The 15,476-nt window shown below is 35.1% G+C and overlaps 1 pseudogene; it reads right to left on the bottom strand.

The window, feature by feature from the left end:
• Positions 1-450: 450 nt before the first annotated feature.
• LOC149563918 (leucoanthocyanidin reductase pseudogene) lies at positions 451-1,722 on the bottom strand (annotated as a pseudogene).
• Positions 1,723-15,476: the final 13,754 nt, after the last annotated feature.

Below are 15,476 nucleotides of genomic sequence, written 5' to 3'. Positions count from 1 at the left end.
GTACGAGCGTCTACCCTATGTTCTTGAGGCTGAGTGGCGAGCTCTGATTTTGGATGGAAAGTATAAAGATGACAAGAAAAATAATATTACACCAATGGAGAGTATAGCAAGGTATGTGATACTATTGAGAATCTAATTATGTACTAATTAACCTCTATATTTATACTATCTAACATATTTCAAACTTTTCATAGATTTTCTAACACATCAAAGGCAAAGAAGGCAAGACTAGAAAAGCACAGGACACACAAGCTCGGCTCTGGTGGTTTTTTGAAACTTCAAGCAAGAGTTGTAAGTATTAGTAAATGAAAAATTGTATCAAATTTTTTATATAATGTGATGGGAAATGCTAGGACTCCCTTATTTAGCTCATCAATTATAAATAGGTCAATAGAATATAATAACAGTAGTGGATTTTCATATTCAATATAAACAATTCAACAATTGAAGTCAGACTCTGCAATCTAGATTAGTGAAGATTCCTTCATTTACTAATATGACATTATTTAAAATCTCACCCTTGATGTTTCCATCTCCATAGATTTCAAACTGATCTTGGGGAGGAGCAAGCTCAGAGGGATGGTTATGATAAAAGTAAGGCCACCCAGCAATAGAATTGCAACAGATGTAAGTGTATGGAATGTTGGATGCCTCAATTGCCCTCCTAACAACTCTCTTTTCTTTGTAAAAGCTTAGCCCTAGTTCTACTAGATTGGCTCTGTCTATATCATGCCCAAATTTTGAAGGAAGAAACCTCTGCATCAAAGTTCAACAATTCTTAAGTCTATTACAGTTAACAAGCATTCATGGTAATAATGTTAGGGTCCTATGTTCTGACCTTAATAGTGCCAATTTCTTTAATGGTGTCTACAATCTTAATTTGATCTGTAAGTTGACCACCGCCCACAATTGAAATAACAATATCAATGCCTTGCATGGCCTTTACCATTGAATTATGATCACTTAAATCTCCCTGCAGAACACCCATTATAATATACATGCACATTAATAAGACCCATTACAGAACATGTAGACATTAATAAAACCCATTACAACACAAATTTTTACAACTATAATATAGCTCATGATCCCAACCAAATAAGACTCATTGATAAGGAGATCACTGACCGAACACCCCTTCTTAACATAATTTCTAAATACCCAACTTCACAACAAGACAGTCAAACATGATTATTTGTGAGATGACCGCTATCTAACAATTTAGCAAACAGCTGCAATAGTAGTTACCATGAACAAAAAAGCAAAGCTTAATCATATATTCTAAACCTATATGACCAATCAAAATAATCTACAGTTTGTAAAATCAATATTTTAAACAAGTACACACACTTTACAACTATGCCATACATATCTACCACAAAATCTTAGTTATGAACAGAGCTAGTGACATACATAGACAATGTTAACACCAGAATCTTTCAATTCATGGAGGCACTTTTCTTTGGCAGAATCATGGGCAGTGATGGGCCTAATGAGAGCATAGGTAGAATGGCCTGCGTTTACAGCTGCAAGAGCAACAAAGTGACCAATATAACTAGTGGCTCCAATCACTAATATTTTACTTTTCTCTTCATTCACAAAATCCTCATATGAAGAAATCTCACAAATGGAGGCCATGGTTGAGACTGAATTTTCCTCCAATAGTTGAGAATAAAGGCAGTGATTGAAAGAATGAGGGGATGCAGCAGAACTTGCAGCCATTTTTATTTCCAAAGAGTTAAACTAACTCTTATCCAACTTAAGAATTTGGAGAAAATATGTTGGTACAAGTAAAGCATATAAACATGCAACATTTATATAGTAGATTGCTCCATCAAAACTGCTCGATTTTTCTCCTATTATATTGTGATGGATATAGATGATTTGCTGTTGATATTTTAACTACCCTCCATTGGTTGATGAAACAATGCAAGTAAAATTCACCATACCATGCAAAAATGTAGGACTCAAAGTTCAAGAGATGCCTCACAGAAGAGGATAAGAGAATTGGCTTCCAACAAGGCTATAGAGCCGTGGCTGAATGGCTACAAGCTGAAATCAGTGTGGAAGGTTCTAATAATGATGCATCTGAGCCATAGGTAAATAAGCTAAATAAAATTTATTTCAAATTGAATACTTTACTAATTAGTCTATTTGATGTTAAGTTCGAATATAAAGTGAGTATATTTGTTTTAAGCAAGCAATGATAACAATGCGTAGGATGTTGGAATGCAGCCTGACAATCCTTCTACACAATCTGTGGATGCCGAAGGTTCGCATGATGTGCATCCCAGTGGTGGAGGTATACATTTGCTATTAAATTTTTTATATGTAATTGCAATTGGTGTTTGGATTAAAGTAACATTTTGTATAGTAGCTATAGAGGATTGAGGGGTCGATGTTCATGACCGTGTTGACGTTGAGTCCAGACAAAATGATGTGGTCAGATGAGGTAAAGAGCACCATAGTTATGTTATTTAAAATAATTAAATACTTGTAACAATTATAATAAATTATTTTTAATTTAACTCTTTTATTTGTTATTGCAGAGGACCCCCCTTTGCAATAGCATAGGAATTTGAGATCATCAAGGATAGAGAATAGAACAACTGATGAGGGGGGAATTGATGATGACACTGATGCTCCTCTTATAGCTTACATAGAAAAAAGAAATAGAAAGAAAAAAAAGAAATGATTGTCATCTACATACCTTAATTGATAATGAATGAATTTTATGTCTCAATGAATTTAATTATGTGCTAATGAATGTTCATGAATTATGTGTTAATGCAGACTATTGATGAATGTTGCATGTTGAAAAATCTAATGTGTTAATGAATGTTATCATGTGATATTGATTGAATGTTATCATGTGATATTGATTGAATGTTACATTTTATTAATGGTTGAAAGAATGAATGAATGTTAGATGTTAATGGGGAATGTAGAGTAATGTTAGGGGGAGGGGGTGGGGCCAAATGAGCTTCCACCTTCATTTGGTTGGCCCTATTTAGTAGAGAATATTAAACTATTCCCAAAACAAAGTGAAGCTCAATAAGATACTAACAATAGGTAGAAACAAGAAGCAATAACAAGCTCCTTCTAGAACATAACTCTTACCAATTATTGCTATCTTCCCCACACTAGGAATCTCCATCATATTCTCATATGCCTACAAAAAAATTCTTTTTCTATCTTCATCAGCATCCTTTCTCTTTACCTCTGCTACAACCTTTTGAACCTTTTTGGTGTTAGGTTATCCTTGCTCTTCAACACTTGATTGCTGCTCATTTTTTATTTGTCCTTCAAATGGACAACTTGTCTTCATATCATCCTTTTCTAGGTTCTTTTCCTCAACCTCATTCTCATTAGTTGTTTTCTTCAAAGCATCATCCTTTTTTATCAAAACATCTTCCATTGCTTCACCATGTTCCCCTTTTCTTAGGAACCTTTCCCTCTCAAAGATGCCAATGCTCGCTGACACCTTCAAAGTTTTCTTGTGCTCCTCCAATGGTGCTAATACCATCTTCTCTCCATTATTTGTGAAAGTGTAGGTGTTCTTTCTGACATCATGTAGGGATCTCTTCTCAACCTGCCAAGCCCTTCCTAAAATTATATGACAACCACTCAAAGGTACAATGTCACACAGCACAACATCATTATACGATCCAATGGTGAAGGGAACATAAGCTTGCTCCTTCACATCAACACAACATCCAACATCCAATCCTTGTGCTTTGTAAGGCCTAACATGTGCTATTCTTGGTAGATTCAATTTGTTAACCATCTCAAATGAAACAAGATTTGTAAATGAACCACTTGAAACAATCACCTTTTAAAATTTCATAGATTGGATGGCTTGAAGCTGGGAAGCCTTTCTATCCAACAATGTTTGATCCTGTACTTCAAATTTTTAGTCATGAACAACCACTTAGTTATTTGGGAAGACCCAAGTATGTAATTGCATTGTATTAGATATGGTTTACTTTTTTGTCGAGATTCTATTACTACAAAAATGTTGTGCAGTCTGTAACTTCTAATTGTATGGTGTTTTAACATAATTTTTGTTTTAATTTGATTTAGTTAGATTGAAAAATGTCTACACAGTTACTGCTAGAAGCTCTTTCAATTTTCACCTAATGGAATGTAGAAATCTCATGTCTTCAAACATTTAATAGAATATATATATGAATTTTGCTCACTTTCTTTTATTGCAGGTCAATTATTCAACTAATTTTTTGGGATCGACATTTGAACTTCCATTTTCAGAGGTTAAAAAGTTAGGCTTAGAAACTCAAGTTATGTTGAACCATGCATGGACATCAATGTCTGGTTCAAATAATAGTAAATCTACACAGGAATCTCAATCTAAGAGAAGCTCTAAGGTATTCTTTTGGTCAATAAATAAGTTTTGTTCTTGAATTGTGTTCATTGTTGAGGTTGTACTGAGATTTGAAATGATCTATTGTTGAAAGCATTATCCCATTACACAGCAGTGGAGTAGTTAGATGGAGGTGTGAAAAGAGATCAATGTGAATGATGCAAAGTAAAATTGAAGGCTCTAGAACAACTCAAATTTGATAAAGCACCACATGTTCTTGCAATTCATCTCAAACGCTTCAGTGTAGTTGGATCTGAACAAAAAATTGACAAAAAAGTAGACTTTGGTTGTATGTTGGATCTCAAACCATTTGTTAGCAGTTCACATGTAAGTAGCCCTTACAATATTATTTGCCAGTGGATCACATTTTCAATGGAATCTAATAATATATTTTTTGTAATATCTACTAGTTTTTTAATAAATATTGCACATTTGAATGACATTCTAGTTTCTCTGTCTATTGATCAATCATAGGAGGGCAATTTTAAGAACACTCTTTATGGTGTTCTTGTTCATGATGGCTAGAGCACACATTCTAGTCATTATTTCTGCTTTATTCATTCATCCACAAGCATCTGGCATGCTTTAGATGATAATCGGGTATACATTTGCTACAGTTGTGAAGAGATGTTTAATTTGCAAAGTGCTTGGAGCTAATTCTTTCAGACTAAGGTATTTGGATGGAACCAAAATACCTGTCTTACAATGGACAAGATTTGAAGCTTTATCAGTTATGATTCTTTTCCAGGTTGGGTTTTGTTGTGTCTTAGCTTAGTCTTTTCCTTTTTGTTTTTTCTCAGCTTAGTTTTTAGTCTAGTCTGTTAACTACATTTAGCCAAATGATGCGATTAGGTTTGAAAATATGGCCTGATATACAACTCTGACGATTAAAATAAACCTCAATGAGTGGAGCTAAAACTGCAATGGCAGGCTAGTATCAAGCTATCTCCTTGAGTCTAATGCCTGTGATCAAATTTGGATTGTTAAGAAGTGGCCCCTCTAATTTGAAACTGAGGTCTTCAGAAAAGGTTGATATCAGACCTGTAATCAAATTTAATTTACTGGTGAAGGCCTCACTGTAATCTAAAATTAGAATTTGACAATGGTGTTAGTTTGAAGTCAAAGCCTATTTAATTTTAATTGATTTGGGATATAATCTTCTTGACAATACCAGCTTGAGGATGGATTACCATGATTGATACAGGCACCAGAATAGTCTTAATTTGCAAACGTAGGTCATAATGATGGATCAAACCTCTGCTACTCTCAACAGTCTCAGTAAAATGAAACAACTTTATTCAAATCTGCCTCTGAAAGTTCAAAATTTTTTCCCTTGTCTTGCAACTGCAATCAAGAGATCTTCAAAATAGAGCCCTGGTGCCCTGCCTTCATAGCAAATGTCTTGGTATATGGGGCAATTATCAGTGCAACTTAATCTTAAATACTTGCAAATTTTCATTAAATGAAGATTTCCTTGAGTTCTGAGGGTGAGAGACATGGCATTTAATTCATTTCCCTTTGAAATCTGAAATTCAAGATATTGCATCGGATAGAACTTGATAAAAGATATTAAATTTAATGCCTCGATTCATAAAGGTTAAGGTAAGATAGTGATAGCAAGGGATGCTATTGATTTTTGGGCCTAGATCTACATGTATTTAATTCAATTAATCCTCCATACCCCTACTCGAGTTTAATGCCCAAGATCCAGCTGTTTGGATTGAACTAGGGCCTAAGTGACTTAAATTTAAATCCTTAAGGCCAGATGCTACATCTTTAGGGCCTAATTTAGCCAATTGATGTTACATTCTGGGCATAAGAGTTCATTTCATTGGTCTTTGAGCATAGATCTGGGCTTAATTCACCCTAAGTTAGCCATAGGGTAGACCCCATTTCAAATTACAAACACATTTTGATGCTCTCAGCCCATACATTTTATCTAGGATAGGGCTTAGCTGATTGAACTCTTTGATCTGATCATAATTTGGGCCTATATTAGGCCACACGTCTTATACATGGGTCTTAATTAAAAGCCTTACATCCACACACCTCAAATAGGGGCAAGTTTCAATTCATTTCAAGTATAACCCCACTGTCTTAGGGGTTGATCCACCTTGAAATTGGGCCCATATCTAGCATACATTCAATTATTTGTTCTTATAGTAAGGCCTTAGATCCCCCCCATACTTCATATAGGGCTACACTTTGCACAAGATGCAAATTTAAAATCCACTGTTATCAGATTTAGATCTGGCCTTCTGCAGTAAAGGGCAGATCTGAGTTGTAATTACTTTTAGATTGCAAAGTTCAAGGCCATTTGGAGCTTATTAAACTCGAATCTTGGCTTAAGCAGGCTTTTAAGGTCACAACATTTCATTGCCAGGCCCTAATTATTAATTTTTAGGCCTTCTCAAGCCCATTCGCCAACCATAGTGCCCAATTTTAAGCCCCATTCTTATGGAATTATGGCTTGGTGTTATTAGACCTGACCCCCACATTTTACCCCCAAGGGCTGTCTATATGCATTAGATGTTGCTCACAAGCCTAAGTTTACATTCTCAGCTGTAGGGCATTATTACTAATACTAAGAGTTTTGAGCCATGTGGGATTGAATATTGGACCCATAGGATCAATCTCGGGCCTTATCTGCTTCTCCCTTCACATCTCCATTTGCTAGGAATGAACAAGATTCTTAGCTCCATTTGCTAGGAATGAAGAAGAGTCTCGGTTCTATTTTCAAGGAATGAAGAGGAATCTCGTTTGCTAGGAATGAAGACTAGTCTCATCTCCATTTGCTAGGAATGAATTGGATTCTAATTTCCATTTGCTAGGAACAAAGAGGAGTCTCAACTCCATTTACTACTTCAGCAAATTTTACATTTCCTTAGCTCAATTTCTATCTTTAATCCCCCTTTTAGAGTTAGCCAAATTTTCTGAATTTTCATACTCTATCCAAACATAGCCTTTTGCACCCCAGATTGCTGCCAACCTACTCAACTAGCCATGCTCATTAGAAAAAGAGGAGGGGGGTCACTATTTGCAATGGGTGATGTTGTGAAAACTGCTCAACAAGTAGTACATCTAAAACTAGACTAATACATAAACCTAACTAGGTACTTTTCTCTAAGTTTTTCTACATATAGTGATGTGCCCCCCTTATCTCAAGACATCAACCGATAAAGTGCTTCATTATCTATGAATCCAAGAGAGAAAGTAATCCATCTCCTATATCTTTGAGGAATATGGTGATTTATCTCAACGTGTACCTTTTGAGAATAAACATTTAGATGCTTTCTCTCCCATTGTTTGATGTCTTTTTATAGTTTTATTATTAGTATCCCTTTCTAAAATCTTTTGATAAGAACACCGTATTTAGTTTTGAAAGTGTAATTTTAATCTTATAATTCATTCTGAATTCACAATATCCTTTTCACCGTATGTGACAGAAAACATGCATTCTTTCCAAATGACAACAATCTCTTTTAGTGTTGCAGGTGTAAACAAGATATCCCAACAGGTAGAAAAATTTTCAAATGTCAATTTCATTTCAAAAAGTCTAGAAAAGAACATAAGTTCTGGCCAGTCATGCAGTAAATCTAGATCATTAGCAGATCATGATGCATCATGCTTGCGGTGGGGCCGCTGTGGCGGCAACGTGAGTGGCCTCATCGCAAGCATGATGCACCATGATCTGCTGATGATCTGGATTTACTACATGACTGGCCAGAACTTGTGTTCTTTTCTAGACTTTCTGAAATGAAATTGACATTTGACAAATTTTCTACCTATTGGGATATATTGTTTACACCTGCAACACTAAAAGAGATTGTTGTCATTTGGAAAGAATGCATGTTTTCTGTCACCTGGGAGGCACATGAATTCATATGCCCCATGATGCATCATGCTTGTTGCGGGGCCACTGTGGTGGCGATGGCAGTTGGCATCGCCGCCACAGCAGCCCTGCCATATTGCTAATCATGGACATCACAATTGCGACGTCCGCCCACGCATTGCGACGTAATGTGTGTCGCATGCTTAGCGACACTGTCAAAATTCTTGACTATGCATCACAATTGTGACACATTTGGAAACATTGCGACAGCCAGCAACGTCAACACTAGCACTACCGCACCACTAAAACCATCGCGTCCCCATTGCAATTTTCTAGGACCATCGCAAGTGCGACGCCCAAGGAAGAACTGGAAAGGCTCTCGCAATAGCGAACCTGTCGACAGATGCTGATGCCACTCCATCACAATGAATGGGAAAGATGTTGGAATTGCGACGGGAGCCGTGCCAGTTTAGAATGGTGAGATTGCGACAAATAGGCATCAAAATTGTGATGTCTAAGGATAGATGTCGCAATTTGCAACTAAAAAACAATGACATCTATTTCTGTCACAGTGGTGACACCTTGCCATCGTAATGGCGACACTTAGCCGTCACAAATCGATGCCAAATGTATTAGTGCAAGGAGCTCTGAAGGAAACACATCTACAAACTCTTGCAAGATTGGAAAATCATCGAGGGATGGCTCTCCCTTTGAATCTTCCTCTCTATCACTAATGGTGATAGCAAACAACTAACATCCCTTTCATATGCACCATCTAAGCTACATAGAAGAAATCATATGCAGGGATACTGGTCTCTTTACTCCATAGATCACGCTAGAGATCTCATACTCATCCACAAATTCCACCCTCTTTTGTCAACAATCCATCTTGGCACTGTGGGCATAAAGCCAATCCATGCCAAGGACAACATCATAAGAACCTAGAGGGGTAATGCGTAGATTAGACATCATGGTCATGTCTCCAATCTGAATCTAGAAATTATGCACCACAAAACTAACACTCTAGCTCTTGAGGCTAACTCTACTTTCCAACTAACATCCTATCTAACTGCCACTAGCCCATAATGCTCCACTACATATGGAGATATAAAAGAGTTAGCGGCTCCAGAATCAAATAAAAAAGAAACCATACAACCCTAAATTATACTTTTAGCCTCGATAACTATGGCCTAATGCTCAACCTGGTGATTATCAACCACTGCAAAAACTCTATGGGATTTTCCCATATCACCAACCCTCAGCTCTGAAATAGCTCCTCTCTAACCACCAGATGTTTGTCCCTGCAAGCACTCTCTAGCTATATAACCCATGCCACCACAAGTGTAGCATGGTCCTCAGGTATAAGACTGTACATACTATGATTTGGACTGTTGTGGGCCTCCTGACCTACTAGATCCACTGTAACCACCCCTAGAAGACTATTGAGTCTTCACTAACTATAACTATGGGGCCTGTACCTTCTTATCCTATTTAAGACCTTATGACTACCACTGCTTTGGCTTGGAGCTCTGATAACCGTTTGAGGATTTTTGTTGCTGCTGCTACTATGGTTTCTACTACTGAGACTGTTGGCCCTTAGAGGACCCTACTATATAGTTCTGATTTTGCTTCCAAGGGGGTTTTTGCTAAGTAGAGTTTTAGTTCTGAGACCTATCCCGTGACTCCTGTCTACCCCAAGTATCCTCAGCAACTAGTGCTATGTCAAGTACTTGTCTCAAGGTGATAGGGAAGGCCAAACGAACTACACCCTAGAGTGAGAAATTTAGGCCCATGATGAAGTGATGTACTTGTAGTTTCTTGTCCTTCATGTATTCAACATACGAAAGGAGTTCAAGAAACTTGCTCTCATATTGAGCTACTATGAGGCCCCTCTGATGTAGAGAATGAAATTACTCTATTCGCTTCTATTTGAAGTGCTTGGATAGGTACCTCTCTTGGAATCTAACTAAGAATGACTCCCATGTGAGGGTATCCATCCTCACTCCTATAATTTCCTCCTGATGCCACCAATTGGAGGCATCCCCCTTAGTTGATTGACTGCTACACATGCCTTTAGATTATTTCCATAAGGACATAATCCAAAGCACCATTGTAGACTTTGTAATTAGGCCTTTGCTACTATTATATCAGTGGAATCGATATAGTATGGTGGCTAGAGCTATATCAACTCCCTGATATCATCTCCTACATGTCTAGGAGGTCTATTGAGTGGTGGTCCTCTCTGGTGTATCGAATCACCCTCATGCTCACCCTGTCCATCTACTTCCCTTGGTGGGGGACTCCTACTCCTCTCTTTGCCATCGAACCTAGGTCCTTGTACTTCCTCTTCGAGAATCTGCTACCCTGGTTGTACTATAAGTGGTAGTCTCTATTGAACTACTCCAATCAATGTCTAGAGGTCATCCAAGGTGTCTTGATTTGGGTTCGGTGATGGTGGTGGTAGTGGTGGTCCATCCTCCTGTTATGTTCTACCATGTCTTGCCTTGTGACCTCTGCCTCATTGGTTTCTTTGAGTAATCTGAGGCATCCTACAAAATTGAAGTTTAGATTAAGTTTCAGAAGTGTAATGGTTTTAGGTGCCTAGTCATGTTGAAACACAGGCTCTGATACCAAAATGTCATGCCCAAAATACAGAGGCAAAAACACACAATTTTTTTTTAAAGATTAATAACACCACTAATTTGAATAAGGGTTTTGATACAGTCTACTATGTTTGATTCACCAGTTAAACTATGGTATGTTGCAATGCAGATATATGTTCCCCTGACATTATCTTAATACCACATCTTAGTTCAAAATCAACATGCAGAAATAGGTTGTAAAATTTGAACATTCATTATTAAATTGATTTTGACATTTATTTTGTTATTACATTCATTTTTAAAACAATATAATATTTTTCATTTACTTTTCAATAACCCCTACGAAAACCAACCACTCACTAAATCTACTAGGTTACATAATTTGCAACTAATTTAAAACGTATTAACATTAACCATTAAAACATTATTTAAGAAAAATATTAATGAACAATATATTTTAATTATTTGAATAACAATCTAAATAAATATAAGTCTAATAATTTCAAAACATAGAAATCAAAGAACTAACTAACTAGTATAACATTTAACATATGAGTAGTTGAACTTTATTAAAACTAACAAAACCAAACCATCTTCTATTCTAACTATTGCTCTTCTTACTATATAAAAAATAATTTAAAATCTAATAAAAATCCTAAATACTAATTACTAACATAATAATTCTAAATTATTTTTAAAATGAATTAAATAAAGTAACTAACTTAACTTAATTAACAAAACATCTTTTAATTTACTATATTCATACGAATTAAAATTAATTATAATCCCTAAACAACAATTCCACATTAATTAAAACTAAATTCATCATCTTTATACTTACCACATAACTAAATAAAAAATATATAAAACAATAATTATGTAAAACTTAGATTAAACTAAATAAATAATAATACAACTAACTAAAACCTAACAAAGTTTAATAAAGTAAACCAGATCTTGTCCACCAATTAGAATTTAAAGTGGCGAGGTAAAGGAGTTATGTTTTAAATCAATTCAAACACCTTTTTCCTTCTTCAGCCCACAACTAAGTATGCATGGCAGCAGAGGGTGAATTCCAATGCATGAGGTAAGGGGAGGAATAGATGTAAGTGGGTAGCTTAGATGAGATTGTGAAGTCATTGGATAGAAGTAGTTATGACAAAAAAAGTTTAGTGGTTAGGATAGATATTAGGAATATATTGTATGAATTTTCTTTCTCTTTCCTTCTTTTTAATTAAAATTTAAAATATCTATTAATGTCTAAAAAAGATATTTAAAGAGGATCTTTCAGATGCTCTGTTGAAAAAAAGACATTTAACTTTTTCCCCATACAAATTATAAGGGGCATATTTGCTCAAGGGGGCAAACCTTTTTTTTGTCTGTCCTTTTTTTCTAAGTGTTAATTTGAATGCAAATTATTTTTCTATGACAAGGGGGTATATATATATATATATATATATATATATATATATATATATATATATATATATATATATATATATATATATATATATATATATATATATATATATATATAGGGTTAAATGTAATGCTTGAGAATTCAAATAGGAATATTTAACTTCCTCATACTCATGAATAATTATGAAATTTAAAGTACCAATCAAATACAAATTTTCTTTAACATAGTTTGGTTTTGAAATTTCATAACATTCTAGATTTCACCAATTTGTCCAATGAACATTAATCAAATGAATGCAATGTCAAAATATATAAATGCCATAGTAAGATAAAATATCATTATGAAAAAGTTCAAGTAAACATATGCAAAATTGAAATACAAGAAATCTCATCTGCAAGAATACTACTCAATTATTTTTTTATCAATATATGTGGACTAGCCACTGATTTATTTTATTGAACAACCTAATTCAAAGGATCCATCGGGAAAGAATCGGGAAGAAAACTCGACATCATAGCCATTTCCACAATAAGTTTAAAAAATAAAAATTTTACATAGGATTACTATCTCGAGGAGAAATCTCTCAACATATTTGAATTTAAATAAAAACTCTGAATTTCTTGCTTGGCTCCACAATAGGAAAACCATTACGAAGTCTGCAACACATCAAGGTAATCATGGAGAGGATGAAACTAATCAGGAGACAAACAATTCAACATGAAGACAAAACAAACATTTACTCCTATCCAAGTTTGCACAATAGGTTCATCATTGAACTAGAATAGGGAGAAGGTGGATTTTTCCAACAGGAGACGTCGGCCACAACACCATAATAGGTACCCTTTTAGGGCTATAATCACAAGAATTTTTGTTCTTCCATTTTCTAAATTTCAAAACTCAAAACATAGTTTGTGCTAATGAGTAGGGGCCCATAACACCCTACTCTCTCCCTCTCCTCATCCTAAGGAGATACTTTGCATTGTTGAAGTCCAACTAAAGACCTCCTCTTGTACATAGCCACTTTTGCCTTATCCGAAGGTGAGTAATGTCAATACAACCCATACAATCCCTTCAAAAATCAAATGCAAAAAAAATTACTAAGGAAAAACATTTAAGAAAAACCCATTTCAATCCCTCCCAAACATATTCAACAAACACATGAACATACATATGCAAGAAAAATGACTTAAGCATGAAACACAACATGAACCAAGTGAGCTTGAATGGTTCCTACCTTCATAATAAGGTTATAGCAAGTGAAATTTCAGATGAGCTTCCCTTCCTTCTCCTTATCTTTCAATTCTGAATTGCTCTCTAAAAGTAGAGGTTGGCAGAACACTCTTCCTCTCTCAAATTTGCCTCTAAATAGGATATTAACTCAACCACCTCCAAAATGCAATAGCTCCCCCACTTGCCTAAAGGTTTCTAAAGTCTTCTAACTTGTCATAAGGCTAACCTCAATGTGAAATTTAACTTATCCAACTGATGGTGAAACATTCAATTTTCGCAATAAAGCAAAAATGGGATATTTGGTTGACTGTAAAAGTCAACAAAAGGAGCTAGAGGGGTGGAAAATGTGCCCAACCCATACCCCTAGCCCTTAGGTACTTAGTTTTCATAATTTTTGGCCTCTATGACTATTAAGGGACCTAACAAAAAGCTTGGAAATTGGTGGACTTTCTAACAACCTTCAAAAATGTAGATTAATCACTAATCTTGATTAGGGTAATTAATCTCAATTACTAACTGATTAGTAAAAATTCACTAACCTAGTCCAACTTAGATCTTTAGGTTACTTAGTTAATCCTAACTAGCATGTTGAAATGCATATACAAATTACGAGTATCAAGTGACACTATAAAATCATTGTTACAAAACATTAACACTTATTGATTACAGAATGATACATTCATTCAACTCATGGTACAAATAAAATATGAACAATGGGGTCTGCATCTTTCCTTAGATTTAACCTTGGTTTCCACAAACATTACAAAGGGTTTGATTCCAATTCTTTGTTATATTACCTAGCTAAAATATCTTGCACACTCATGACACACATCAATAGCTCAAAAAAATCACACACACACACACACACACACACACACACACACATACACACACACACGCGCGCGCACGCACATAACTCATTAAGATAATCACATAATTTGAAGCATAAATATTTTAACTAATTAGTTATTTATCTCATTTTTGTTCAATACTTAACTACTAAAATTCCATAATCAAAGTGTTAATCATAGTCCTAATTATGCATTCACTTTTTGTGCTACATCATCAGTATACATGTTCATTAAATATTAAATAACCTATTTAAACATCTTAAAGTAAATTATTACACAACATAAAATAACATAATAATGTTCAATGTATCTGACAGTGTCTCAACATATAAAGTTGTGAGTATCAAAATAATACTGTATCAACTATGCTATGATTGGTCAGGGCAAGGCCTTACACACCTTGTTAGAAGTGTGTCTGGTAAAAGGACTTTAACTTAAAATGAAGTAAGCACCCTGTTAAAGGATTTACAATAGCCTATTAAGACTACTATGTTAAGAGATTAAACCGATTCACCTATGAGAATGTCTCAACAATGATCTTTCAGTTAGCACTCTATTGCTAGATAATAGATCACCTCTTTCCTGATGTGTACTTGATCCTCACTGATCAAATATAACTTTGTTGTCTTCTAATTCCTTTCATCAGTTCTCCTCTAACTAATTCTACTATATATCCCAATTCACAACACCTTAGCCACTATGAATTTTTTGTTTGTGCATTCCAACTTCTCTATTTTCTCATTCACACACATAAAAGTTTAGGGTTTTTCCTCCTTAGGAAAACCTAGGTGACTTAGGGTTAGGTATGAATCAATGATTGTGATTCACCCATATTATCACTTAATCCTTCTATTTTTCTAATTGGCTACATGAACTGCATAAGGATTCACAATAAAGGTTCATTCTTTTCATTTAGGATTGTAAAACAATCCTCAAGACAGCTAAAAAATGGTTTACATAGTAGTTTGTGCCATTACAAACAACTATGTCAAAACTATATTACTCGACACTTGAAGTCCTTGATGCTCAACATAAACTGCAACTTCAATGCTATAACTCAGGCTTTGAATGACTCAACATCCATTAATCACTAATCATCTGAATGATTCAGCACTTACTATCTGCTTGACACTTGAGTGACTCAGCACTTACTAGTTAC

This window comes from Cupressus sempervirens, chromosome 4, assembly GCF_028749045.1.
Source record: "Cupressus sempervirens isolate cs-2001-9-10 chromosome 4, ASM2874904v1, whole genome shotgun sequence".
NCBI classification, from domain to species: domain Eukaryota; kingdom Viridiplantae; phylum Streptophyta; class Pinopsida; order Cupressales; family Cupressaceae; genus Cupressus; species Cupressus sempervirens.
Note: the sequence above shows the minus strand (reverse complement) of the source record. Positions and strands in the feature narration are given on the sequence as shown.